The sequence below is a fragment of the Mesoplodon densirostris genome, chromosome 6, assembly GCF_025265405.1.
Source record: "Mesoplodon densirostris isolate mMesDen1 chromosome 6, mMesDen1 primary haplotype, whole genome shotgun sequence".
Classification (NCBI taxonomy): domain Eukaryota; kingdom Metazoa; phylum Chordata; class Mammalia; order Artiodactyla; family Ziphiidae; genus Mesoplodon; species Mesoplodon densirostris.
In genome coordinates this window covers 31,914,185-31,941,674 of record NC_082666.1, presented here as the reverse complement: position 1 = coordinate 31,941,674, position 27,490 = coordinate 31,914,185, and the positions used below count along the sequence as shown (strand labels likewise).

Genomic DNA, 27,490 nt, shown 5'->3' with positions numbered 1-27,490 from the left:
TTATTAACATGGCAACGGAGGCTGGAACAAGGTTAAGGAAATAGCCTGAGGTCACAGCAGGCACCCTGACCCTGAGAGCTTAATTGGTGAGGACCGATTAAGTGTTTTAATATCATGAAAAAGACTTTTACAAAACAATCTTGCTTTTCCCAAGATGTCAGTGATCTGACATAAATTTAAGTATGGCTGCCACATTAGAATGGACTTTGAGGCACACAGGCCCAGAAAAATACAAAATAGGAAAATAAACACATTAAAAATTTTTTTAATTGAAATATAGTTGATTTACAATGTTGTGTTAGTTTCAGATATACAGCCAAGTGATTCAGTTATATATATATATATATATATATATATATATACATTTAAAATTTTTAAAATTGAAATATAGTTGATTTACAATGTTGTGTTAGTTTCAGATATACAGCCAAGTGATTCAATTATATATATATACATATATATATTTTAGATTCTTTTCTGCTATAGGTTATTATAAGATATTGAGTAGAGTTCCCTGTGCTATACAGTAGGTGCTTGTTGGTTGTCTATTTTGTATATAGTAGTGTGTATACGTTAATCCCAAGCTCCTAATTTATTCTTCTTCCCCTTTCCCCTTTGGTAACCTTAAGTTTGTTTTCTGTGTGTGAGTCTATTTGTTTTGTAAATAAGTTCATTTGTATCATTTTTCTTAGATTCCACATATAAGCCATAATATATGACATTTGTCTTTCTCCGTCTGACTTTCTTCATTTAATATGATAATCTCTAGGTCCATTCATGTTGCTGCAAATGGAATTAATTCATTCTTTTTTATGGCTGAGTAGTATTTCATTGTAAACACATTTTTTTTAGGTTGCCAGAGAAGGATTGTAAAAAATATCTTCAGTAGCTCTTAACTACTTATACTAAAATAACTTTCATTACATGCATTTATTCTCTGCTAGACGCTTTTACGTGTAAAACCTCACAAATAACTTCCCATTTCACAGAAGGGCTGTTTGTGTGTGCATACATATACATACATGTATATGTTTATATTTTATAGACACAAATATATGTATATGTGCACTTAATATGTGGGTGAAATAAACTGAGCTCAATCTTGAAATGACAGAAGTGGAATTTGAACCCAGCTTTCTTGACTCCAAACACTGTTGGGGATTCTATCCACTAAATCATTGCTTCTCAACTTTGCTTGTGCATTGAAATCACCAGGGAGTTTATAAAATTCTGATTTTGGGGTCCCACTCCCAGAGATTCTGACATGACTGCTCTGGGGCATGGCCCCAGCCTGAGGACTTTTAAAAGCTCCCCAGCTGATTTTAATGCACTCTAAAGCGGAGAACCACAGCTCAAGCCAGAAACTCCACTTATCAGTTTCTTACTGCTGCTATGACAAATGAGCACAACCTGTGGCTCCAAACAAGACACATTATTCTATTAGTATCTGTAGTTCAGAGTTCCAACCTGGGTCGCACTGGGCTAAAATCAAGGTGTGGGCTGGGCTTTGTTCCTCTCTGGAGCTTCTAGGGGAGTTCTGTTTCTTGCCCTTTGCAGCTTCTAGAGGCTGCCCACATTCCTTGTCTAGGGGACCTCTTCCTCCGTCTTCAAAACCAGCAACAGCAGGTCAAGTCCTCACATACTATTACTCTGACATTTCCTGCCTCCTCTTCCTCATTTAAGGACCCCTGTGATTACACTGGGCCCACCCAGTTTATCCAGAATAATCTCCCTATTTGCAAGGCAGATGATTAGCAACCTTAAGTCCATCTGCTATCTAATTCTGCTTTGCCATGTAAGATAACACTGTCACAGGGTCAGGGGATTTGAAGTTGGATTTCTTTCAGGGCCATAATTCTGCCTACTACCATCGACTAGCAGTTTAAAAAAAAAAATCAAGGTTTCCCTGCTAATGCATCTGCTCACAGAGGGGAAAGCCAGTGTGCGGTGTGTTCTTTTACAGAACAGTCAAGTCAGAGCTGCTGGGTATCTGAAAACATTTCCCTTCTGTTCCCCTCGCTCTTCTTTCCCACTGGTAAGGAGCAGTGAGAGCCTGTCATTCTCTGGGCTTCCCACAGCTGCTTTCACACCACTTGAAAACAGAGCCTAGGTGACCAGCGTTCCCAATCCATCCTGGGACGAGGCAATATGTGAGCTGCCATATGCTCCGTTGGGTCCCGGCTGATGCTGAGCAGGTGTATGGCATTCGGGCCAAGCATGTGGAGGGTGGTAGATTCACAGAGGGGAGGTACCGTTTTCAATTTACCGGAGGAAGACCTAGGAAATAACAGAGCGCTGGGTGTATTTGCCTCTCTCCTGCTTCCCGCTCATTTCCTAAGACATACAAGATGGTTCCGGTTTTCATTCTCAAAATCCAAGGAAACACTTTGAACACGACACTTGTGCTGATTTAAAAATTATTCTCCAACATTCAGAATACATCAGTTATCAAGATGCAGAAAACCTCCAAATATTTATAACGACAGCACTATCATTATGTTAAGTTATTATGACAGGAAGGGGAGGAGAACAGTTTAACCTTAGCCAAGGTGTGTGTTTCTGGGTGTGTGTGTTTTCTGTGCATCAATTTAGTATTCTGATAACAAGTTTGCCATAAACAGTCGTGTCCCAATAATTTTTTTTTACAGAGATCACAGCGTTTATATACCTGAGCAACTTTATTCCTAAATACATTTACGTCTACAAACACCTTTTTGAATTAAATGTATCATTTCTGATGGTGTGTGAGGGGAAGAGAAGAAAAGCCAAAGTTAAATGAATGGGACTCCACAAACAACCCAAGTCGAGTTCCCTGATGTTGGCTCTGAAGAATTCATCTTAATCAATGAGATTGCTTCTGCTCCCATAAAAATGAGTGATTGGGACACATGAAATACGCTATCAACTTTTGCCCAAAACTAAGCAGTTTAGATCATTTATTTCCATAAAATGAGACTGCATTGTAGGTCAAGCTGGCGCATTTTCTGTGTGACTGACTTGAGAGTCTGAGTTGACAATTTAAGTTCTAATTATTTGCACCCTCCTCAGTCTGCTATTACAGGGGGACACGGGACTCTCCCAGAGGAGTGCCGGGAAGGACGTTATGTGGGCTGACGGGAAGCAGCTGAGAAAGATCCACAGGGCTTTTTAATGCAGATGATGTACGGCTGCGGAGAGGAGCTGGAGGGGATCGAAGAACCCTGATTGGAAGGTTCAAGTATGTTCCATCTGTTACTCCCCTAGCCTTTTCATTAATGCTGTGTAAAGGCAAGCAGAGTCCCAGCTGGTGAAAAGGTATCTGTTTGACAGGCCCACGGCCTGCATCTCCTCTCCCCTGGCAGGGTCAGATGCTCGTAGGGGCCTTGCAACTGTCCACCTTCCATTTCAGGTCAAAACGCAGTTCAGCTCTTTGGTGTGGTCAGAGAATAAGCATGACCTTGGTCAATTGGGTGGGCTTGGGTTTGCATCACAGCACTCCCACGTCCTCACTGTGGGTCCATCAGAACATTAGTTAAACTAAAAGTTAGCGGCCTCGTCTAAAATAAAATGGAAATTTAAGCACGTAAATTCCAGGGCTCTAGTGAGATGTATCTGTGAGACTCCAGTAAATATGAAGTTTCCTTCTTTTTCCACATTATCTACACTGTATGTGGATGAAGAAAAGAAAATGATAAAGAGGCAGCTGGTTTTATATTTTGGATGATTTACAAAAATGGAATATACATGCAAAAAAGACCTCAACTAGCATTTTCAAATGTATTGGGTCTTTTTTTTTTTTTTTTCCAGCCTATCTTTCTTAACGGTTTAGAGAGCACAGATCTGGAGCCAGACTGCCTGGATTGGAATTCCAGTGCTACCACTTACTACCTTTGCAACCTTGGGCAGGTAATTTAACCTCTCTGTGCCTTGGTTTCATGATCTACATCATGGACGTAATAGTAATTCATAGGGTTGTTATGAGGATCCAATGAATTAATACTTAGAATTACTAGAATACAAAGAATAGTGCTTGCCACTTAATGTTTGTTGCTGTTACTATTTTCAAAAATATGTTAGTAGTATTATCATTACCTTCCCTTCACTTGCCTAGCTCTACACTTAGGCAGCCCATTCATTCCCATTGGGAAGGCGTTGTTTCAGAAAGGATATAAGAGTCTCATTTTGGCCTTTGAATTTCAAATGCCTAGCTCTCAGGGAAATAGAAATGACTCAGAGCAGATTTAAAAATACAAACAAGGCTTCCTGCTTCTGAGACTAGAATGGTGTTCTTGAGATGGGAAAGAGAAGAAAGTGAAGGGAAAGGTAGGTGCAGTCGACATTAGTAGGTGCCTGGAAGACATCCTGCCTCCTGATTTCACTGACCATGTGTGGGACTGAGTGCCAGTGGTGGAAGGAATGATACGAAACCCCAGAAAATTCGTGGAATGCAAGAGCACAGGAGATGCGTGCTTCCTTTCAGGGTCGAGTCCTTGGGAGAGGCAAGACCCCAAAGAAGGAGTAGCTGTGCTGTGTATCCAGGCAGACAGGGCTGGGAGAACCTCACAGAAATTCTCTATACCACAGCCTGGTGTAGTCACAAGGATTCCTTTGCATCTGAGAGGGAGACCAAATTATCAACTAGAAAAAGCCAGGCCTGAAGGAGCTTTGAGGATTGGAAAAGGGATGATTCCTGGTGATCTGCATGTACTGAAGATCAAGGATCAGATGGCATGATAGATGTTTCCACAGATGTCAGCATGGACAAATGACACTGAGGACCAGATGCCCCTTAATCCCAGACCATAGCAATATGGTAAGTCCCCTGAATTTGGACGCACCCCAGGGAAAAATAGGGGGTAATCCTCAGTTGACTGAAATTAAATTTCCATATATTTCCACTCTTTGGATCTTTAAATAGAACCTAAATTGAGTTTCAGGAATATTTTTGAAGAAGGTCTTTCTCTTACATACTGGAGTTTCTAGACCAAGATTCATACCCATTACATGTAAAAGGATTTGTGGAAGAACAGTTTTAAACTGATGACTGGATGAGCTCTTTGTTTTTAATTTAAAACAATTTTCTTAAATTATATAAATCTCTGAACCCTTCACATGTGGAATTTGGCAATCCCATCTATTGAAACACATTTTTAAAACCTTATTGTGTAACAGTCCAAATATATATGTAAAGAGAAATATAATGAAATCTACCCCCCACATACCCATTTCCCATCTTCAACAAATAACAATTAAGAGTAACTTCTGTTCTGTCAACCCTCCCACATAACTCCAACCCCCAAACCCCTTTATTATTTTGAACCAAATCACAGACATCTTATTTCTTAAGTAAGTATCCCTAAAAGTAAGAATTCTTTTGAAGAACATAACTATAATATCATTAATCTACATAAATATTTGTAGTAATTTCTTTTTTTTTACATCTTTATTGGAGTATAATTGCTTTACAATGTTGTGTTAGTTTCTGCTTTATAACAAAGTGAATCAGTTATACATATACATATGTTCCCATATCTCTTCCCTCTTGTGTCTCCCTCCCTCCCACCCTCCCTATCCCACCCCTCTAGGTGGTCACAAAGCACCGAGCTCATCCCCCTGTGCTATGTGGCCGCTTCCCACTAGCTATCTATTTTATGTTTGGTAGTGTATATATGTCTATGCCACTCTCTCACTTTGTCACAGCTTACACTTCCCCCTCCCCATATCCTCAAGTCCATTCTCTAGTAGGTCTGTGTCTTTATTCCTGTCTTACCCCTAGGTTCTCCATGACATTGTTTTTTTTTCTTAAAATCCATATATATGTGTTAGCATATGGTATTTGTCTTTCTCTTTCTGACTTACTTCACTCTGTATGACAGACTCTAGGTCCATCCACCTCATTACAATAGCTCAATTTCGTTTCTTTTTATGGCTGAGTAATACTCCATTGTATATATGTGCGACATCTTCTTTATCCATTCATCCAATGGTGGACACTTAGGTTGTTTCCATCTCCTGGCTATTGTAAATAGAGATGCAATGAACATTGTGGTACATGACTCTTTTTGAATTATGGTTTTCTCAGGGTATATGCCCAGTAGTGGGATTGCTGGGTCATATGGTAGTACTATTTGTAGTTTTTTAAGGAACCTCCATACTGTTCTGCATAGTGGCTGTACCAATTCACATTCCCACCAACAGTGAAAGAGTGTTCCCTTTTCTACACACCCTCTCCGGCATTTATTGTTTCTAGATTTTTTGATGATGGCCATTCTGACCGGTGTGAGATGATATCTCATTGTAGTTTTGATTTGCATTTCTGTAATGATAAATCATGTTGAGCATTCTTTCATGAGTTTGTTGGCAATCTGTATATCTTCTATGGAGAAATGTCTATTTAGGTCTTCTGCCCAGTTTTGGATTGGGTTGTTTGTTTTTTTGTTATTGAGCTGCATGAGCTGCTTGTAAATTTTGGAGATTAATCCTTTGTCAGTTGCTTCATTTGCAAATATTTTCTCCCATTCTGAGGGTTGTCTTTTGGTCTTATTGTTTCCTTTGCTGTGCAAAAGCTTTTAAGTTTCATTAGGTCCCATTTGTTTATTTTTGTTTTTATTTCCATTTCTATAGGAGGTGGGTCCAAAAGGATCTTGCTGTGATTTATGTCATAGAGTGTTCTGCCTATGTTTTCCTCTAAGAGTTTCATAGCTTTTGGCCTTATATTTAGGTCTTTAATCCATTTTGAGCTTATTTTTGTGTATGGTGTTAGGGAGTGATCTAATCTCATACTTTTTCATGTACCTGTCCAGTTTTCCCAGCACCACTATTGAAGAGGCTGTCCTTTCTCCACTGTAGATTCCTGCCTCCTTTATCAAAGATAAGGTGACCATATGTGCATGGGTTTATCTCTGAGCTTTCTATCCTGTTCCATTGATCTATATTTCTTTTTTTGTGCCAGTACCATATTGTCTTGATTACTGTAGCTTTGTAGTATAGTCTGAAGTCAGGGAGCCTGATTCCTCCAGCTCCGTTTTTCGTTCTCAAGATTGCTTTGGCTACTCGGGGTCTTTTGTGTTTCCATACAAATTGTAAAAATTTTTGTTCTACTTTTGTGAAAAATGCCAGTGGTAGTTTGATAGGGATTGCATTGAATCTGTAGATTGCTGTGGGTAGTAGAGTCATTTTCACAATGTTGATTCTTCCAATCCAAGAACATGATATATTTCTCCATCTATTTGTATCATCCTTAATTTCTTTCATCAGTGTCTTATAGTTTTCTGCATACAGGTCTTTTGTCTCCTTAGGTAGGTTTATTCCTAGATATTTTATTCTTTTTGTTGCAGTGGTAAATGGGAGTGTTTTCTTGATTTCACTTTCAGATTTTTCATCATTAGTGTATAGGAATGCAAGAGATTTCTGTGCATTAATTTTATATCCTGCTACTTTACCAAATTCATTGATTAGCTCTAGTAGTTTTCTGGTAGCATCTTTAGGATTCTCTATGTAGGGTATCATGTCATCTACAAACAGTGGCAGCTTTACTTCTTCTTTTCTGATTTGGATTCCTTTTATTTCCTTTTCTTCTCTGATTGCTGTGGCTAAAACTTCCAAAACTATGTTGAATAAGAGTGGTGAGAGTGGGCAACCTTGTCTTGTTCCTGATCTTAGTGGAAATGCTTTCAGTGTTTCACCATTTAGGGTGATGTTGGCTGTGGGTTTGTCATATATGGCCTTCATTATGTTGAGGAAAGTTCCCTCCATGCCTACTTTCTGCAGGGTTTTTATCATAAATGGGTGTTGAATTTTGTTGAAAGCTTTCTCTGCATCTATTGAGATGATCATATGGTTTTTCTCCTTCAATTTGTTAATATGGTGTATCATGTTGATTGATTTACGTATATTGAAGAATCCTTGCATTCCTGGAATAAACCCCACTTGATCATGGTGTATGATCCTTTTAATGTGCTGTTGGATTCTGTTTGCTAGTATTTTGTTGGGAATTTTGCATCTATGTTCATCAGTGATATTGGCCTGTAGTTTTCTTTCTTTGTGACATCCTTGTCTGGTTTTGGTATCAGGGTGATGGTGGCCTCGTAGAATGAGTTTGGGAGTGTTCCTCCCTCTGCTATATTTTGGAAGAGTTTGAGAAGGATAGGTGTGAACTCTTCTCTAAATGTTTGATAGAATTTGCCTGTGAAGTCATCTTGTCCTGGGCTTTTGTTTGCTGGAAGATTTTTAATCCCAGTTTCAAGTTCAGTGCTTGTGATTGGTCTGTTCATATTTTCTATTTCTTCCTGATTCAGTCTTGGCAGGTTGTGCATTTCTAAGAATTTGTCCATTTCTTCCAGGTTGTCCATTTTATTGGCCTATTGTTGCTTGTAGTAATATCTCATGATGTTTTGTATTTCTGCAGTGTTAGTTGTTACTTCTCCATTTTCATTTCTAATTCTATTGATTTGAGTCTTCTCCCTTTTTTTCTTGATGAGTCTGGTTAATGGTTTATCAATTTTATCTTCTCAAAGAACCAGCTTTTAGTTTTATTGATCTTTGCTATCGTTTCATTTCTTTTTCACTTATTTCTGATCTGATCTCTATGATTTCTTTCCTTCTGCTAACTTTGGGGTTGTTTTGTTCTTCTTTCTCTAATTGCTTTAGGTGCAAGGTTAGGTTGTTTATTTGAGATGTTTCCTGTTTCTTAAGGTAGGATTGTATTGCTATAAACTTCCCTGTTAGAACTGCTTTTGCTGCATCCCATAGGTTTTGGGTCTTTGTGTCTCCATTGTCATTTGTTTCTAAGTATTTTTTGTTTTCCTCTTTGGTTACTTCAGTGATCACTTCGTTATTAAGTAGTGTATTGTGTAGCCTCTATGTGTTTGTATTTTTTACAGATCTTTTCCTGTAATTGATATCTAGTCTCATAGCGTGGTCAGAAAAGATACTTGATACAATTTCAATTTTCTTAAGTTTACCAAGGCTTGATTTATGACCCAAGATATGATCTATCCTGGAGAATGTTCCATGAGCACTTGAGAAAAATGTGTATTCTGTTGTTTTTGGATGTAATGTCCTATAAATATCAATTAAGTCCATCATGTTTAATGTATCATTTAAAGCTTGTTTTTCCTTATTTATTTTCATTTTGGATGACCTGTCCATTGGTGAAAGTGGGCTGTTAAAGTCCCCTACTATGAATGTGTTACTGTCGATCTCCCCTTTGATAGCTGTTAGTATTTGCCTTATGTATTGAGGTGCTCCTATGTTGGGTGCATAAATATTTACAATTGTTATATCTTTTTCTTGGATTGATCCCTTGATCATTATGTAGTGTCCTTCTTTGTCTCTTGTAATAGTCTTTATTTTAAAATCTATTTTGTCTGATATCAGAATTGCTACTCCAGCTTTCTTTTGATTTCCGTTTGCATGGAATATCTTTTTCCATCCCCTTACTTTCAGTCTGTATGTGTCTATAGGTCTGAAGTCGGTTTCTTGTAGACAGCATATATATGGGTCTTGTTTTTGTATCCATTCAGCCAGTCTATGTCTTTTGGTGGGAGCATTTAATCCATTTACATTTAAGGTAATTATCGATATGTTTGTTCCTATTAGTATTTTCTTAATAGTTTTGGGTTTGTTATTGTAGCTCTTTTCCTCCCCTTGTGTTTCTTGCCTAGAGAAGTTTCTTTAGCATTTGTTGTAAAGCTGGTTTGGTGGTGCTGAACTCTCTCAGCTTTTGCTTGTCTGTAAAGGTTTTAATTTCTCCATCAAATCTGAATGAGATCCTTGCTGGATAGAGTAATCTTGGTTGTAGGTTTTTCCCCTTCATCACTTTAAATATGTCCTGCCACTCCCTTCTGGCTTGCAGAGTTTCTGCTGAAAGATCAGCTGTTAACCTTATGGGGATTCCCTTGTGTGTTATTTGTTATTTTTCCCTTGCTGCTTTTAATATGTTTTCTTTGTATTTAATTTTTGACAGTTTGATTAATATGTGTCTTGGCAGGTTTCTCCTTGGATTTATCCTGTATGGGACTCTCTGTGTTTCCTGGACTTGATTAAGTATTTCCTTTCCCATATTAGGGACGTTTTGAACTATAATCTCATCAAATATTTTCTCAGTCTCTTTCTTTTTCTCTTCTTCTTCTGGAACCCCTATAATTCGAATGTTGGTGTGTTTAATGTTGTCCCAGAGGTCCCTTAGACTGTCCTCAGCTCTTTTCATTTTTTTTTCTTTATTCTGCTCTGCAGTAGTTATTTCCACTATTTTATCTTCCAGGTCACTTATCCGTTCTTCTGCCTCAGTTATTCTGCTATTGATCACTTCTAGAATATTTTAAATTTCATTTATTGTGTTGTTCATCATTGTTTTTTTCATCTTTAATTCTTCTAGGTCCTTGTTAAATGTTTCTTGCATTTTCTCTATTCTATTTCCAAGATTTTGGATCATCTTTACTATCATTATTCTGAATTCTTTTCCAGGTAGACTGCCTATTTCCTCTTCATTTGTTAGGTCTGGTGGGTTTTTATCTTGCTCCTTCATCTGCTGTGTGTTTTTCTGTCTTCTCATTTTGCTTATCTTACTGTGTTTTGTGTCTCCTTTTTGCAGGCTGCAGGTTCGTAGTTCCCATTGTTTTTGGTGTCTGTCCCCAGTGGCTAAAGTTGGTTCAATGGGTTGTGTAGGCTTCCTGATGGAGGGGACTAGTGCCTGTGTTCTGGTGGATGAGGCTGGATCTTGTGTTTCTGGTGGGCAGGTCCATGTCTGGTGGTGTGTTTTGTGGTGTCTGTGGAGTTATTATGATTTTAGGCAGCCTCTCTGCTAGTGGGTGGGGTTGTGTTCCTGTCTTGCTAGTTGTTTGGCATAGGGTGTCCAGTACTGTAGCTTGCTGGTCGTTGAGTGAAGCTGGGTGCTGGTGTTTAGATGGAGATTTCTGGGAGATTTCCGCCGTTTGATAGTATGTGGAGCTGGGAGGTCTCTGGTGGACCAGTGTCCTGAAGTTGGCTCTCCCACCTCAGAGGCACAGCACTGACTCCTGGCTGCAGCACCCAGAGCCTTTCATCCACACAGCTCAGAATAAAAGGGAGAAAAATTAGAATAAATGAAAGAATGAAAGAAAGAAAGGAAAGAAGATAAAATAAAATAAAGTGAGATAAAATAAAAGAAAGATATTAAAATAAAAAATAATTATTAAGAAAAGAATTTTTTTAAAAAGAAAAAAAAAGCAAAAAAAAAAAAAAAAAAAGGATGGATAGAACCCTAGGACAAATGGTGAAAGCAAAGTTATACTGACAAAGTCTCACACAGAAGCATACACATACACACTCACAAAAAGAGGAAAAGGGGAAAAAATAATAAATCTTGCTCTCAAAGTCCACCTCCTCAATTTGGGATGATTCATTGTGTATTCAGGTATTCCATAGATGCAGGGTACATCAAGTTGATTGTGGAGCCTTAATCTGCTGCTTCTGAGGCTGCTGGGAGAGATTTCCCTTTCTCTTCTTTGTTCGCACAGCTCCTGGGGTTCAGCTTTGGATTTGGCCCTGCCTCTGCATAGGTCGCCGGAGGGCGTCTGTTCTTTGCTCAGACAGGGCGGGGTTAAAGGAGCAGCTGCTTCAGGGACTCTGGCTCACTCAGGCAGGGGGGAGGGGGGATGCGGAGGCGGGGCGAGCCTGCAGTAGCAGAGGCCGGTGGGACATTCCACCACCCTGAGGCACACTGTGCGTTCTCCCGGGGAAATTGTTCCTGGATCCTGGGACCCCGGCAGTGGCGAGCTGCACAGGCTCCCTGGAAGGGAGGTGTGGATAGTGACCTGTGCTCGCACACAGGCTTTTTGGTGGCGGCAGCAGCAGCCTTAGCGTCTCATGCCCATCTCTGGGGTCCGCGCTGTTAGCCGCGGCTCGCGCCCGTCTCTGGAGCTCCTTTAAGCAGCGCTCTTAATTCCCTCTCCTCGCGCACCAGGAAACAAAGAGGGAAGAAAAAGTCTCTTGCCTCTTCGGCAGGTCCAGACTTTTCCCTGGACCCCATCCCGGCTAGCCGTGGAGCACTAGCCCCCTTCAGGCTGTGTTCACGCCACCAACCCCAGTCCTCTCCCTGGGATCTAACCGAAGTCTGAGCCTCAGCTCCCAGTCCCCGCCCACCCTGGCGGGTGAGCAGACAAGCCTCTTGGGCTGGTGAGTGCCGGTCACACTGATCCTCTGTGCGGGAATCTCTCCGCTTTGCCCTCCACACCCCTGTTGCTGCGTTCTCCTCCACGACCCCGAAGCTCCCCACCTCTGCCACCCGCAGTCTCCACCAGTGAAGGGGCTTCCTAGTGTGTGGAAACCTTTCCTCCTTCACGGCTCCTGCTCCCTCCCACTGGTGCAGGTCCCGTCCTTATTCTTTTGTCTCTGTTTATTCTTTTTTCTTTTGCCCTACCCAGGTATGTGGGGACTTTCTTGCCTTTTGGGAGGTCTGAGGTCTTCTGCCTGTAGGTCTTCAGTAGGTGTTCTGTAGGAGTTGTTCCACGTGTAGATATACTTCTGGTGTATCTGTGGGGAGGAAGGTGATCTCCACCAGTAATTTCTTAATATAAAAAATCCAGTGTCAAATATTTCTAATTATCTCATAAATTTGTTTTTAAAGTTTGCTTTTTTTGGGAATCAAGATCCAAACAATATCCACACATTACATTTTTAAGGATTTCTCAGATACTTTTTAAACTGTAGCTTCTCCTCCCTCTTTTGCTTTCCTTACAATTTATTTGTGAAGAAATCGAGTTATTAGTGATGTTCTGTAGTATTTCTCACATTCTGGATTTTGTTGATTGCCAACTCTATGGTAATATTTAACATGTTCTTCTACCACTGTATTTCCCATATACTGATAGTTATATCCAGAAGCTTGATATGATTTTGTTGATTGCCAACTCTATGGTAATATTTAACATGTTCTTCTACCACTGTATTTCCCATATACTGATAGTTATATCCAGAAGCTTGATATGACTTATGTCAATGCTTTGGCAAAAAAAAAAATACTTCCTAGAATGTATTTCATAATTCCAACAGGAGGCACATGGTGTCCGATTTTCTCTTTGTGTGATGTTAGTAGCCATTGATTATAGTTACTTAGATCCACTATTTTATTTGAGGTTTGCAAAATGGTAATCTTCTAATTCTTTCTCTGTTATTTTTTAGCTGGGATACTTTTATAAAAATAAACCTCAGGTATTTGGTTATCCTGAGGTTGTATAGGAAAAGCAGGTAGGACACTTGATTCTTTCTCTAATTACCAGCTTTCAGAAAAAAAATTGAGAATTCATTCTTTAGCATACTTCAAGTTTGTCACTGACTTTTTTCCCTTTTTTTAAAATTGAAGTATAGTTGGTTTAAAATACTATATTAGTTTTAGGTGTACAACATACCAGTTCAATGTTTTTATAGATTATACTCCATTTAAAGTTATTACAAAATAATGGCTATATTTCCCTGTGCTGTACAATATATCCTTGTTGTTTATCTATTTTATACACAGTAGTTTGTACCTCTTAATCCCATACTCCCCCTTTCTTCTCTGTACTGGCAACCACTAGTTTGTTCCTGTATTTGTGAGTCTGTTTCTATTTTGTTATATACATTTGTTTTTATTTTTTAGATTCCATGTATAAGTGATAACAGAGTATTTGTCTTTCTCTGTCTGACTTATTTTACTAAGCGTAATACTCTCTAGGTCCATCCATGTTGTTGCAAATGGCAGTGCTTCATTCTTTTTTATGGCTGAGTAATATTCCACTGTGTGCGTGCGTGTGTGTGTGTATAAATATATATATCTCACAACTTCTTTACCCATTTATCTGTTGATGGACACTTAGATTGCTTCCATATCTTGGCTATTATAAATAATGCTGCTATGAACATTGGGATGCATGTAACTTTTCGAATTAGTGTTTTCATTTTCTTCTGATATATACCGAGGAGTGGAATTGCTGAATCATATGGTAGTTCTATTTTTAGTCTTTTGAGGAAACTTCATACTGTTTTCCATAGTGATTCCACCAGTTTACATACCCACCAACATAATATGAGGGTTACCTTTTCTCTACATTCTCATCAACATTTGTTAATTGTGGTCTTTTTTTTTTTTTTTTTTTTTTTGCTGTACGCGGGCCTCTCACTGCTGTGGCCTCTCCCGTTGCGGAGCACAGGCTCCGGACACACAGGCCCCGCGGCCATGGCTCGCGGGCCCAGCCGCTCCGCGGCACGTGGGATCCTCCGGGACCGGGGCACGAACCCGTGTCCCCTGCATCGGCAGGTGGACTCCCAACCACTGCGCCACCAGGGAGGCCCTAATTGTGGTCTTTTTGATGATTGCCACTCTTGACAGGTGTGAGGTGATATCTCATTTTTTTTATTTGCCTTTCTCTGATGATTAGTAGTGTTGAGCATCTTTTCATGTGCCTGTTGGTCATTGTATGTCTTCTTTGGAAAACTGTCTATTCAGGTCTTCTGCCCATGTTTTAATTGGGTTTTTTTTTTTTGGATAGTGAATTGTAGGAGCTATTTACATATTTTGGCTATTAACCTCTTATCAGTCATATCATTTGCAGATATTTTCTTTCATTCTATAGATTGTGTTTTTTTGCTTTGTCCATCATTTCCTTTGCTTTTAAGTTTAATTAGGTCCCATTTATTTTTTTGTTTTTAAATGGCACATGTTATCATTGATTTTTCACATTTTTGATGTGCTTTAACCCATAAATTTCATTATGCCTTTAGATGCATAAAATGCTTCATCTTGGTCCAGTGGGAGTCTCTTTACATTGCCTCCTGAATCCTTTTGGCATGGCCCCAATAGTTTCTGATAGCTTCTTTACTTTCTGGTGTAATAAAGTGTTTTAAGCTCATCTTGTACATTTTCTGTCATAGATAGAATCTGTCATTTCTCCAATCTGTCTCCTTTAGTAGGAAAAGATATTCAGATAACAATTTTGTATGCTGGTGGTGTTTCTTGGTACCAAGTTTGTTATATTATTTTTAAGTCTTTTAAGTGTACAATGCTATATGTTATAAATATGTACTGATATTTCCATTTCCAGTGATAATATAGAGGTTTTATTTAAATTCTTTGATTTTATATGTATATTTCTTTTTCTACTATACTAAAAATCTTAGGTCCTAATGACAGTGATTATGTTAAAGTGATATTACTTTACTGTATTATATCATTAATTATGTATACAAAATACATTGTATAATAGTTTCAGAATAACAATATCAATATTATTACTCATAATTTTATTACACCAAACAGTTTCAGAATTTCTTTTTACAGTTTTGGGCTGTTTTGTCCTTGGGGTACATCCCTCTAAAGATGCACAGATAAACTACTCTGTTTTAAATCACTTGAAAAATGTTCCTCTCTATTGGGCTGTGCCCACAAATTTATATCAAATTTAAAGCTTTTTTCTTTTGTTTTGGGGGAATTTAAATGTTTCTTTCATTATTTTATTTTGCTTTATAATTGTAGGGACAAGGTTTATTCAGAGAAGTCTAGCTTCTGTCCCTAACCCTTTTACTTTGTTCATTCTCCTTCTATCCTTCACTTTCAAATTTTCTCTTTATATGATTGATATGAGGATGAATTAATTTAATGCATAGAAAGTGAATAGTCTATATTTTAAATATTCAGTAAATGGCAGCTATCATTATGGGGAAGGCATATGACTCATTATTGTCTTTGAAGTTTCCAAACTTAAATATGCTCTACCATACTCTTGAGTGGTAATTTTGGTCTTGATTGAACCCTGGTTTGTATACATAAGTAATCTAAAACTGCTTCTTCAGAAACATTAAGCTTCTGCTTCAGTGCAGAAGTGTTACGGCTTTCCTGTGGTGACATACAAAGTGGGCAGGAAAATTGCAAAACTGAAGAAAGTCCAAGATTTGATGTTAGAAAATGCTGCATTGGAATCTCAGATTTGTAATTTACTGGCTGTTTTATAGTATAAATTTCTTAGCCTCTCTGAGCCTTAATTTCCTACATATGTAATAGTGATGATTATATCCACTGTTATTATTGCAAGAAGTAAATGAGCAGACCTATAGAAAGTGACCTACACAGTACCTAGAATATACTCGTGTTCAAGAAAAGTTTTTCTTTTTTCCCCTTCTTTAACTTAATCTATATGAAAACCATCCCAGCTGTGATTGAGAGCAGATAGGTCTTGCTCTGATCAGCATTTACCAAATTTCTGTTCTGTCTGCTTCTTCCAGAGAACTCATTCCTATACCAACGTCCACCCATTTTCGTGCTTGTGTGCACCTCCAGATTCACCCTCCACCGTTCTCCACCCTGCTCTTTGCCTCTGGACACTGACCTATATGGAATGTATCAAAGGGCTCCCATGTCCTCTAGCTTTCTGTTGAGGTCATTCAATGGGAGCCCCAGCAGGAGATTGGTGAATTGATCAAAGAATTTGTTCCTCTAGCTCCCTTCCTGTAGGGGTGCTACTCCTTGACTGGTTCCTCTCTGGAAGTCCTGCATTGCTCCATGTTGATTTCCCTATATTCTGCCCACTTCTTTGTAAAGAGTCCTTTTATTCAACTCCAATTACCCAGTTTGAGTGGTGCCATCTCTTTCCTGCAGGGATCCTGATTGATACAATTTCCAATCAAGAAAATAATAATGAGATTGTTAGTCTGGGGAGCACATCTTGCCTCAATTCCTTCAGTTATTCTGAAGTCCTAAACTCACATAAATTTGAATTATTGAAAAGCAGAATACCTAGACTTCAGTAAATTATCCAAAACAGCAAGTCACTCAATGAATTTTGCTTTAACCTCTATGCCCTCAGCTTTTAACCAAGGGTCAATACAGGAAATGGTCATATGCTATCTCCATTCCTGCATCTTAAATAAATGTACTGTTGAAAACAGCATCCATTATTGTGGCCAATGTCTCTGACATGGTGATGTGAAAAGAGCACAAGATTTGGAGTTAAAAGATATAGGCTGGAATTCCCACTCTGTAATTTACTGGTTACCAAACCATATTTCTCTGAGCTTCAATCTATTCTTCTGTAAAATGAGACAAAAATACCTATAAACTTGTATTAGTGGGGAAAAAAGAAGAGAGCTTTTAAAACTAAAGAGTACCATAAATATTGATGCATAGTATGAATAGATTAAATTTCTTTAAAAATTTAGCACAGGCAAAGGTTTTCTTTACTAAAGAACTATTTTGCTTTATCCTGTTAAAAAGGAGTATATGACTCATGATTTTTTTGCATTAGCTTATAGAAATGCACAATTAACTGTAATATTTTATTATAATAAGTATTTTACTAGTATTTTATATTTTATAAGTATATTTTACTAGTATTTTATATTTTATAAGTATATTTTACTAGTATTTTATATTTTATAAAATATACCTGTATTTACTTCTCTCTCCATGATTTTTATTTCTTATTTTGAGAATATTATGGTATATGTATGTTATATTTTAAGATTTGGGGGAAGAAGATAGGATCTAAACAAACAAGCCAATACAATTTTCAAAAAAGAATTTGTCCATCACTGTATTGCCTCTGGGGTGAAGACTCTCATTCATCTTTCTGCAACATTCCTCTTTAATTCTGTACCCAAGCAGTGTTCATGGTGATGGTTTCAGCCTCCTGTGTTCATGATTCATTATTTGAAAATCAGCAAGATTGACATCTGCCTACCTATAAAAAGATGTAATATAAATATTATATATAATACATATTATATATAGCAATCCATATCCTATAGTTTATTGGCACAAGGAGAATAGGAGAAAGGGATGGAAGAAAAGAAGGAAGAAACGAGGTAAGAAGGGGAGGAGAAGGTACCTGTGAAGGAGGAAATTACCTTCTTCCTAGGAGTTATAATATCCATTTCAAACGTTTTTCAATTTTCATTCCCAAGTAAGGGTTTAAAATTATTACCATCAGTACAGTATATTCACCTCGGCCCATCAATGTTCTTCTATTGGTTTCTGTCCACCATATGAGTCTGTTCATGAATATTCTGTTCTAATTCTACAGATAGAGGGGCTCAGTTCAGATCCCTCCCAGACAATCACCACTATTTCCAGGAGACCACAACCTTTCTCCAAGCCAAATCAAATCCAGGACTTGTGAGACACCATTGCCTAATTTTCAAATCAAAAGAACAGAGGCTAGAAAATAAGCTTTATCTCTTAGAATAAAGTGAAATTCTTGAACTATAGAACTACTACCTTATTTCAGGCAAAAGAAAGATTTTGGGTGAAGACTAGGTATAAATGTGTCTGTCATCAGAAAGAAAAATAGAACTGAGACAGCTGTAAGTCCAAGTGGAGTTGGTAGATTTTTTAACACACTCCCCAGGCCAAACAAAGAACTTATTTGTGTATGGTGAAGTATGATTTACCAAGGAAGGGGGCTCACTGTCCTATCTGAAACATCCTTTTGAAAGACACCTGCAGCACTATTATGCAACGTAAAGCACCAGGTCATTAAGGGCTCCGTCAATCAAGTTACTGATTCTTCCAGATACGGCTGGTGAATAAAGAAGGCACGTCTCCGTTTCAGACTGAAAGTCACACTCCACCTGCTCCAAGCCCTGGGGTTTTGAAAAAAAGAGAAGTTAACCTAATCTACTTCCATACTAAAAGAAACATTTGGTTCTCAAAGCCAGACTTTAGGAGTTCTTTCATCCAAGCAGAAGCTGATTCTTCAGGTATGTCCAAAAACACTTCTGGATTCCTTTATCTCTTCATTGTAGGATGACTATTGGTAGAAAAATATGGTACCTACTACCATATTTAATTTTTATTTTGGGGTATGGTTGATTTACAATGCTGTATTAGTTTCAGGTGTACAACAAAGCAATTCGGTTATACACATATATATCCATTCTTTTTCAGATTCTTTTCCCATATAGGTTATTACAGAATATTGAGTAGAGTTCCCTGTGCTATAAAGTAGGTCCTTGTTGATGATCTATTTCATACATAGTAGCGTGTATATGTTAATCCCAAACTCCTAATTTATCCCTCCCCCCCCCCGTTTCCCCTTGGTAACCATACATTTGTTTTCAAAGTCTGTGAGTCTGTTTGTTTTGTAAGTTCATTTGTATCATTTTTTTTATTTTTATTTTTATTTTTTCTTTTTTTTCTTTTTTTTTTTTTTTTTGCGGTATGTGGGCCTCTCACTGTTGTGGCCTCTCCCGTTGCGGAGCACAGGCTCCGGATGCACAGGCCCAGCGGCCATGGCCCACGGGCCCAGCCGCTCCGCGGCATATGGGATCCTCCCAGACCGGGGCACGAACCCGTATTCCCTGCATCGGCAGGCGGACTCTCAACCACTTGCGCCACCAGGGAGGCCCTGTATCATTTTTTTTAGATTCCACATATAAGTGATAATATGATACTTGTCTTTCTCTGTCTGACTTCATGTAGCATGATAATCTCTAGGCCCATCCATGTTGCTGCAAATGGCATTATTTCATTCTTTTTTATGGCTGAAAAATATTCCATTGTAAATATGTACCACATCTTCTTTATCCATTCCTCTGTCGATGGACATTTAGGTTGCTTCCACGTCTTGGCTATTGTAAATAGTGCTGCAATGAACATGAGTGCTGCATGTATCTTTTAGAATTATGGTTTTCTCCAGATATATGCCCAGGAGTGGGACTGCAGGATCATATGGTAGCTCTATTTTTAGTTTTTTAAGGAACCTCCACACTGTTCTCCATAGTGGCTGCACCAATTTACGTTCCCACCAACAGTGTAGGAGGGTTCCCTTTTCTCCACCCTTTCTCCAGCATTTGTTTGTTGACTTTTTGATGATGGCCATTCTAACTGGTGTGAGGTGATGCCTCATTGTAGTTTTGATTTGCATTTCTCTAATAATTAGTGATGTTCAGTATCTTTTCATGTGCTTTTTGGCCATCTGTATGTCTTCCTTGGAAAAATGTCTGTTTAGGTCTTCTGCCCATTTTTTGATTGGGTTGTTTGTTTGTTTTGATATAGAGCTGCATGAGCTGTTTGTATATTTTGGAGATTAATCCCTTGTCGGTTGCTTCATTTGCAAATATTTTCTCCCATTCTGAGGGTTTTTTCATTTTATTTATGGTTTCCTTTGCTGTGCAGAAGCTTTTAAGTTTAATTAGATCCCATTTGTTTATTTTTGTTTTTATTTTTATTACTCTAGGAGGTGGGTCCAAAAAGATCTTGCTGCTATTTATGTCACAGAGTGTTCTGCCTATGTTTTCCTCTAAGAGTTTTATAGTATTTGGCCTTACATTTAGGTCTTTAATCCATTTTGAGTTTATTTTTGTGTATGGTGTTTGTTAGAGAATGTTCTAATTTCATTCTTTTACATGTAGCTATCCAGTTTTCCCAGCATCACTTATTGAAGAAACTATCTTTTCTCCATTGTGTAGTCTTGCCTCCTTTGTCGTAGATTAAATTGATCAGAGGTGCATGGGTTATCTGTGGGCTTTCTATCTTGTTCCATTGTCAGTTACTGTACATTACTGTAGCTTTGAAATAGGGAGTCTATTCCTCCAGCTCCATTTTTCTTTCTCAGGATTGCTTTGGCCCAGTACCAGATTTAAAAATAAATAATAGAACACCTACATTTCTGAAACTATAGCTAAATAATCAAACCCTAAAAATTAGATTGCTTGCTCATCCATTTATTTCCCCCACTTATTATAAAAATTTTCAGTCAGGCAGCAAACTGAAAGAACCATAATATCAACATCTGTATACAAATCACCTAAATTCTATCATTAACCTTTACTAGACTTGCATTCATTACATACCTAGCTATCCATCCCTCTCTACTACATATATCATCCTATCTATTTTTAAGGTATTTTAAAGCAAATTGCAGACCCTTATTATTTCCCTCTAAATACTTCACCATGCACATCATTAATAGAGTTCAATAGTTGTTTGATAGTTATTTTCTTTGGATGTAAAATTTACATACAATGAAATACACAAACCTTTACTTTTGTTGAGTTTTGACAATGCATACATCTGTTGTAACCCAAGCTCCTATCAAGATACAGAATATTACCATAACCCCAGATAGTTATCTTTTTCCCCCTTTCCAGTCAATCACTATCCCTACTACTCTGGAGATAAACTTTGTTCTGATATTTTTTTCTGACAAAAATTAGATTTGCTTGTTCTAGAATATCATATAAACAGAATCATGCAGTATGTATCCTTTGTATAAGACTCTTTCACTTAGCATAGTGTTGTGGATTAGCCAAGTCAATGCATGCATAAGCAGTAAGTCTTTCCACTTTATTGTTGAGTAGTATGCTATTGTGCGAATATCAATTTGCTTATCCATTCTCCTATGGATTGACACCTGGGCTCTCCAGACTGTGCTGTTATGTTTTTTAAAATTTATTTTGGGTAAATAACTAGGACTGGGATTGCTGGGTCTTAGTTGTAAATCATTTTTTTGGTCATTGCTTTATGGATGACAATATTCATTGTTTTTCAAAGTCTACTTTAGAAAATTTGCAACTGTAAAAGTGCATTTACTCCCTTTGATTCCTAAGCCTATAGTTTTCATAAACATTACATCTACACACATTATACAACCTGCAAAACAATGTTTTGCTTTAAGTATTCATATATATTTTAAAGAGATTAAGAGGAAAGAGAAAGAACTTTTATATTTACCCCCATAGTTACCATTCTCAATAATTTTCACTTCTTTTCGGGGAGCCAAGTATCATCTTGCATCATTTTCTATCAGCTGAAGAACTTCCTTTTGCACTCCTTGTAGTGCAAGTCTGAAGCTGATGAACTCAATTTCATTTTCTCTAAACACGTATTTACTTTTTTACTTTGAAGATTATTTTTTCTGGATACAGAATTCTATTTTTTCCAGATTTATTGAAGTATGATTGACAATTATATATGTTTAAAGTGTATGTTTGCTATTCATATACACTGTGAAATTACCACAATCAAGCTAATTAACATATCTATCATTGCACATAGTTCCCATGTTTGTATATCTCTGTGGTGAGGATACTTGAGATCTTACCTCTTTATAAATTTCAAGTTTACAACACATTATTATTAACGTTAGTCATCGTGTTATGCATTAGATCTCTAGACCTTATTCATCTAATAACTGAAAATTTGTACCCTTTGATAAGTATCTCTCCTTTTCCCCCACCCCCAAACCTTTGGTAACCATCATTCTTCTGTTACTTTGAGTTCAGCTTTTTTTTTTTTTTCCTTAGATTCCATATGTAAGTGAGATAGTACAAGTATCTTTCTGTGTCTGGCTTACTTTACTCAGCATAATGTCCTCCAGTATTATACAGAATATTTTCACTGTGCCCTAAAAATCATCTGAGCTCTGCTTATCCATCTCTCCCACCAAACCCTGGCAACCACTGATCTTTTTATTCTCCCCATAGTTTTACCTTTTCCAAAATATCATATAGTTGGAATCATACGGTATGTAGCCTTTTCAGATGGGCCTCTTTTGCTTAGTAATATGCATTTAGGTTCCTCCATGTCTCTCCATAGCTGGAAAGCTCATTCATTTCTGTTTAGCAAAGAATACTATTCCATTGCCTAGATAGGTTATTTATCGCTTCACCCACTGAAGGACATTTTGATTACTTCCAAGTTTTGGCCATTTGAATAAAGCTGCTGTAAACATCCATGTTCATGTTTTTTGTGGACATAAGTTTTCAGTTCATCTGGGTTAATATTAAGGATCATGACTGCTGAATCATAAGGTTAAGAGTATGTTTAGGTTTGTAAGAAATTGCCAAACTTTCTCCTAAGTTTCCATACTATTTTGCATTCCTATCAACAATGAGTGAGAGTTCTTGTTCTCCACATCCTTGCCACCATCTGGTGTTGTCAGTGTTCTAGATTTTGGCTATTTTAATAGATGTGTAGTACTATCTCACTGTTGTTTTAATTTGCATTTCCCTGATGACGTATAATGTGGAGCATCTTTCCATATGTTTATTTGCCATCTGTATATCTTCTTTGGTGAATAAATATATATTTTTATGTCTAGTATTACATTAGAATTTCCTGTCGGTTCTTCATAACAGTATCTCTCTTTCTCCACTGACATTTCCAATCTTTTCATTTGTTACAAGCATACTTTTCTTTACCTCATTTATTTTAGTCATAAAATCCTACTTACAAGTCTCTGCAGCTGTTTTTGTTCACTCTCCAACAAAACAGAAATTTCATCTATTTAGTTTTGAAAGCAAATGCCTAAAGGCTTGTAGTATAAAAAGCAATGAATATATCCCTAAAATTATTTCTAGATATTTAATAGCTACTATATATGTGACTAATAAGGAAAAAAATTTAATGACTGGCTCCATATCCCACAGTTAGATCCTTCTGCTACAGCTGCTTCCAAATATCTGAGAAAATTGTCCAAGATGGCAGAGTAAAAAGGCCCTGAGCTCACCTCCTCTCACGAGCACATCAAAATCACAACGATCTGCAGAAGAGCCATCAGTGAAAAGGACTACAGCCTACCAGAAAAGATCTTCTACTACAACTAAAGACATAAAGAAGGAACCACAATGAAATGGGTAGGAGGGGCAGACTTGTGCTATCATCAAATCCTATAACCCTGGGTTGGTGACCACAGACCAGAGAATAATTATATTGCAGAGGTTCTCCCATAAGAGTGAGAGTTCTGAGCCCCAAATCAAGCTCCTCAGCCCAGGGGTCCTGGACTGGGAAGATGAGTCCCCAGAGCATGTGGTTTGAAGACAAGTGGGGCTTACTTTTTGAGAGCCCTGTAGGACTGGGAGAAATAGAAACTTCACTAGGGTGAAGTGCACACAAAATCTCACATGCACTGGGACCCAGGGCAAAAGGAGTAATTTGATAGGAACCTGGGCCAGACCTCACTGCTGATCTGTGGGGGAGATGGGGCAGGCACAGCAGCTGTGGCTCACCCTGGGGACATAGACTCTGGTGGCAGTCATATTTGGGAGTGTTCTACCTTGTGGACACTGTTGTTGGCATTGTGAGTTCCTCCTTCTAGCTCCTTAGCACCAAGAGCTGTTCCCACCCAAAAGCCGGTAGGCACTAGTACTGGGGAAACCTCAGGCCAAACAACTAACTGGGTGGGGACAGAGCCCCATGCGTCAACAGACAGGCTGCCTCTAGACACAGCCTTGCCCACCAGAGGACCAAGACTGAGCTCTACCCACCAGTGGGCAGGCACCAGCCCTGCTCTCCAGGAAGCCTGCACTAGCTTCTAGATCAGCCTCACCCACTACAAGGCAGACACCAGACAGACACAAGAAAACTACACTCCCTCAGAATGTAGACCCAGCCCACCCACAGTAGGCCAAACCCTACCCTGGGACCAGCTGGGCCCTGCCTACTAGCAGGCCAAGACAAGCTTTCAGACACCCTGGACTCCATACCCAACTGTGTCAGGAATCAGCCCCCCACCCCGCCCAACCTCAACCAGTGATCTGACACCAGCTCCGGGATCCGTGGGCCCTGCAGCCAGACTCTAGGACCTGGCTCTGCCTGTCAGTAGTCCAGAACTAACCACAGGACCTACCTTCACCCGCCAGGGGGTGGGCAACAGCCCTGGGGTCTTCTGGACCCTGAGTCTGCCCACTAGTGAGCCACCATAGCCCTGGGGTCCCCTAGAGTTCTGCAGCCAGCCACCTCATGACTAGACCCCAGCCAGCAGCATCTTCACAAGGCAGTGCCTTGCAACCAACTGGGCCAGGGGCCAACCAAGCCTACCAGACTGCTCACATAGTCAGCCCAGAGCAGTCAGTCAGAACTATCAGAAAGAGAAATTAAGGAGACAATCCCATTTACCATTGCATCAAAAAGAATAAAATACCTAGGAATAAACCTACCTAAGGAGGCAAAAGATGATGTGTACTCGGAAAACCATAAGACACTGATGAAAGAAACTGAAGACAACACAAACAGATGGAAAGATAGATAGACTGTGTTCTTGGATTGGAAGCGTTAGTACTGTTAAAATCACCATTCTACCTAAGGCAATCTAGAGATTCAATGCAATCTCTGTCAATATACCAACGGCATTTTTCACAGAACTAGAACAAATAATTTTAAAATTTGTATGGAAACACAAAAGACCCTGAATAGCCAAAAGAATCTTGTGAAAGAAGAACAGAGCTGGAGAAATCATGCACCCATTTTAAGACTATACTATAATGCTACTATTACTATAATGCTAGTAATCAAGACAGTATGGTACTGGCACAAAAACAGAAATATAGATAAATGGAACAGGATAGAAAGCCCAGAGATAAACCCACACACTTATGCTCAACCTATGACAAAGGAGGCAAGAATATGCAATGGAGAAAAGACAGTCTCTTCAATAAGTGCTGCTGGGCAAAGTGGACAGCTATATGTAAAAGAATGAAATTAAACCATTCTCTAACACCACAAAAAAATAAACTCAAAATGGATTAAAGACCTAACTGTAAGACCAGATCCTATAAAACTCCTAGAGGAAAACACAGGCAGAACACCCTTTTGCATAAATCACAGCAATATTTTTTTTGATCCATCTCCTAACGTAAAGGAAATAAAAGCGAAAATAAGCAAATGGGACCTAATTATATTTGAAAGCTTTTGCACAACAAAGGAAACCACTGAAAAAATAAAAAGACAACCAACTGAATGGGAGAAAATATTTGCAAACGATGTGACCAATAAGGGATTAATATCCAACATATGTAAACAGTTCATACAACATCAAAAAAACAAACAACTTGAGTAAAAAATGGAAAGAAGAACTGAATATAAATTTTTCCAAAGAGAACATGCAGATAGCCAACAGGCATATGAAAAGATACTGAACATCACTAATTATCAGGGAAATGCAAATCAAAACCACGAGACAGCACTTCACACCTGTCAGAATGGGTATCATCAAAAAGAACACAAATAACAAACGTTGGCGAGAATGTGGAGAAAAGGGAACCCTCATCCAGTGTTGGTGGGAATGTAAATTGGTGCAGCCACTCTGGAAAACAGTATGGATGTTTCTCAAAAAACTAAAAATAGAACTACCATATGACCCAGCAATTCCACTCCTGGGTATATATTGAAAAAAACAAAAACACTAATTTGAAAAAATACATGCATCCCAGTGTTCATAGCAGCATTATTTACAATTGCCAAGGTATGAAAGCAACCTAAGTGTCCAACAACAGATGAATGTATACGGAAGATGTAAAATACACACACACACACACACAATGGAATACTACTCAGCCACAAAAAATAATGAAAATTTTGCCATTTGCAGCAACACGGATGGACTTGGAGGGCATTATGCTAAGTGCAATAAGTCAGACAGAGAAAGACTGTATGATATCACTTACATGTGGAATTTAAAAAATACAACAAACTAGTGAATATAATGAAAAAGAAGCAGACTCACAGATATAGAGAACAAACTAGTGGTTACCAGTGGGGAGAGGGAAGGGAGGAGGGGCAATATAGGGGTAGAGGGGTAAGAGGTACAAACTATTAGGTATAAAAGAAACTACAAGGATATATTGTACAATGTGTAATATAGAGACAATATTTTATAATAACTATAAATGGAGTATAACCTTTAAAAATTGTGAATCACTATATTGTATACCTGTGACATATAATATTGTACAGCAACTATACTTCAATGAAGTCTGTAAACAAATTAAAAAGCCAAATATCTGAAAACTTGCTTCTAATGGGATACCAATAAATATATTTTTCTGTGTTCACTAGTTTTGTGGGTCAACTTGGCTAGGATATAATACTCAGTTATTCAATTAAACACTAATCTAAGTGATGCTGTAAAGATATTTTGTAGATATGGCTAACATCTACAATTAGGTGACTTTAACTGATGTAAATTATCTTCAGTAATTTGGGTGGGACTCATTAATTGGCCGAAAGCATTAAGAGTAAAAATGAAGTTTCACTAAAGAAAAAGAAATCCCACCTGTGGACTGCAGGTTCATCTCCTGCTCAAGATTTTCTAGCCAGCCAGCCTACCCTAGAAATATATTAACATTAAATAGACATATGTATAAAGAACATATGGAAGGGAGCCCTTATCTTTGGCTGTAGGTGTTGAGGAAAGTGTCCAGGAAAGGTTACATTGAGATTTAAAGGGATTTGAAGGTTGTAGAGATGCTCTTCGGCAAAAGATGGTAGAAGGGCAATTTGCAACTAAGTACGTACATATGCAAGACAGAAGAAAGAGTGTGGAAAAGACCTCTTTGTTCAGGGAAAAGTCACTACACTGTGGCTGAAACATAGAGCAAGATGAAAAGTGGCAAGAAATGGGACTGAAGTGATAGATTAAAACTTGGTAATAAACTACCCTGAAGGTCCTGCTGAGGATTTAGGATTTTGTTCCCATGGTTATTAGGAAACCCTAGAAGACTTTGGAATAGGCTGATGATACGACCAGATCTGTGTTAATGGGTAATGGTTTGGCAGGGACAG

At 38.3% G+C, this 27,490-nt stretch overlaps 1 long non-coding RNA gene across 1 annotated transcript in view; it reads right to left on the bottom strand.

Moving 5' to 3' along the window:
- Positions 1-17,463: 17,463 nt before the first annotated feature.
- Positions 17,464-27,490, bottom strand: part of LOC132492655 (uncharacterized) — a 111,345-nt gene continuing 101,318 nt past the window's right edge. The window contains exon 4 of the long non-coding RNA XR_009532841.1: positions 17,464-17,669. This is a non-coding gene — a long non-coding RNA (uncharacterized LOC132492655). The remainder of the gene's footprint in view (positions 17,670-27,490) is intronic.